At 52.4% G+C, this 2,500-nt stretch overlaps 2 non-coding genes across 2 annotated transcripts; both read right to left on the reverse strand.

Annotated features, from left to right (window-relative positions):
• Positions 1 to 695: 695 nt before the first annotated feature.
• Positions 696 to 777, reverse strand: TRNAS-CGA (transfer RNA serine (anticodon CGA)). The gene has a single exon. It is a non-coding gene; the product is annotated as a tRNA-Ser (tRNA).
• Positions 778 to 2,354: 1,577 nt separating this feature from the next.
• Positions 2,355 to 2,436, reverse strand: TRNAS-CGA (transfer RNA serine (anticodon CGA)). The gene has a single exon. It is a non-coding gene; the product is annotated as a tRNA-Ser (tRNA).
• Between the last annotated feature and the right edge of the window lie 64 nt (positions 2,437 to 2,500).

The raw sequence follows: 2,500 nt of genomic DNA on the forward strand, positions 1-2,500 counted from the left end.
GCCGCACGAGTGGTCCGGTAGTTAGTCTAAGCCATATGGCAAAGATTTGGGTGGTGGGCCTTCTGGGCATGTGGCCCTAAGCCTCAGAGGACCGCAGAATGGGTCCCTTCTGCCCAAATAGAGAGGTCTTGGCCGATCGGGGCCGAGAGGACAGGGGCCTCACCACCCTCTGACGGTCCTCCTGGGCGCCCTTCCTCTGCTCTCTGCTGTTGTGGCAGAAAGCTGTGCCTTCAGTCCCCTAGCTTGCACAGGGCAGCAAAAGACTGTACTTTCACTGTGTCGCAGGTAGGGGGCCTCTCCTGAATGCATCTGCCAAGGAAGGTCTAGAAGTGACACGAGAACCCTTGTGCTGACACACAAAAAAGGCTCGGCAGATAGCTTGCGTGCCAGTTGCTCCATCCTCTGTATCCACATGGACCCCTCCCAATATCTGCTGTAAAGATGCAGGCAAGGAAAAGCGCAGGATGGGCTTCTTACAGACGGAGGCGATGCCAGGCGTCGATGGCTCTAGCGGCAACTAGTGTCAGGGTGGAAATATAATCGTGGCCCCCACCCCTAACAGTCAGAGAGTCCTGGATGGGAGTCTTCCCAATGTCTGCTTTATCGTCCATCCTATAATCAACATGCATGTTTACATCTTGTTTTGGGGACATTTCCGAGCAAATTGCAAAATTGCAGCTCAGTTCAAACCGAGGCGTAGTCGGCAGGGTTCGAACCTGCGCGGGGAGACCCCAATGGATTTCGAGTCCATCGCCTTAACCACTCGGCCACGACTACCCATGAGAGTGAAACTCTCACTCGAAAGATCGTGCTGTGCTTACACAGAAGAGTCCTTAGTCTCTACCGCCTTGCCTCTAGATCTTGTCCTGTACTTTCCACCCTTCTCTCTCATCATGCACCGTTCTTTCTCCTCACAAGTTTCTTTTAAATGTACATATATGTTTGAAATTGCAAAACGAAACCCGTCAAAACGTACCAGTTTCTCTGCGTTGGCCTAAAGGATGAAGCCGCTTTTACTCCTAGGATCTTGCTTGAATAGCTCAAGTGCGCCGCAGCCTCCTTTAGTAATTGTATTATACTGCTATTTTAAGATTGTTTTCCACACCAGAAAAGAGTAAACAATAAAAGCGGGCGCTGCACCGTAGTCGGCAGGATTTGAACCTGCGCAGGGAAACCCCAATGGATTTCTAGTCCATCGCCTTAACCACTCGGCCACGACTACTCCTGAGCAAACCTGTTTCTACTATAAACTTAACACTTTAGCCACACACAATGTCTCCTCCGCCCCTTACTTTATGCCGCTCTGCACCGTTCCCTTTTGGCCCTCCCATGACCCTTGAAAATGCATTCAAAAGTCAGAATCTCTATGGTCTGGCCCAAGTTCCCTAAATGCCATTTCCCCTCCCTGCCAAGCTCAGACTAAGTGCCAGGGACAGATCTGTGCTAATAAACCTAGCAAGCGGCCAGGCAGCAGAGCCTCACCTTCACTAGGTTGCACTGGCTTCTGCCAGCTCCAAATTGAAACTGTTAACAGTGTCCTGTTTGGAAGCATGCCTGGGCAGGGGCTGTCTCTATGCAAATCGAGTTGCAGAGGCCTCCTGGGAGCCAATTTCGGCAGGCCATTTTGACAGGCTCCAGAGGAATAAATGGCCGCACGAGTGGTCCGGTAGTTAGTCTAAGCCATATGGCAAAGATTTGGGTGGTGGGCCTTCTGGGCATGTGGCCCTAAGCCTCAGAGGACCGCAGAATGGGTCCCTTCTGCCCAAATAGAGAGGTCTTGGCCGATCGGGGCCGATCGGGGCTGAGAGGACAGGGGTCTCACCACCCTCTGACGGTCCTCCTGGGCGCCCTTCCTCTGCTCTCTGCTGTTGTGGCAGAAAGCTGTGCCTTCAGTCCCCTAGCTTGCACAGGGCAGCAAAAGACTGTACTTTCACTGTGTCGCAGGTAGGGGGCCTCTCCTGAATGCATCTGCCAAGGAAGGTCTAGAAGTGACACGAGAACCCTTGTGCTGACACACAAAAAAGGCTCGGCAGATAGCTTGCGTGCCAGTTGCTCCATCCTCTGTATCCACATGGACCCCTGCCAATATCTGCTGTAAAGATGCAGGCAAGGAAAAGCGCAGGATGGGCTTCTTACAGACGGAGGCGATGCCAGGCGTCGATGGCTCTAGCGGCAACTAGTGTCAGGGTGGAAATATAATCGTGGCCCCCACCCCTAACAGTCAGAGAGTCCTGGATGGGAGTCTTCCCAATGTCTGCTTTATCGTCCATCCTATAATCAACATGCATGTTTACATCTTGTTTTGGGGACATTTCCGAGCAAATTGCAAAATTGCAGCTCAGTTCAAACCGAGGCGTAGTCGGCAGGGTTCGAACCTGCGCGGGGAGACCCCAATGGATTTCGAGTCCATCGCCTTAACCACTCGGCCACGACTACCCATGAGAGTGAAACTCTCACTCGAAAGATCGTGCTGTGCTTACACAGAAGAGTCCTTAGTCTC

The sequence above is a fragment of the Ambystoma mexicanum genome, chromosome 3q (genome assembly GCF_040938575.1).
Source record: "Ambystoma mexicanum isolate Mex_15411 chromosome 3q, UKY_AmexF1_1, whole genome shotgun sequence".
In the NCBI taxonomy this organism is placed as follows: Eukaryota; Metazoa; Chordata; class Amphibia; order Caudata; family Ambystomatidae; genus Ambystoma; species Ambystoma mexicanum.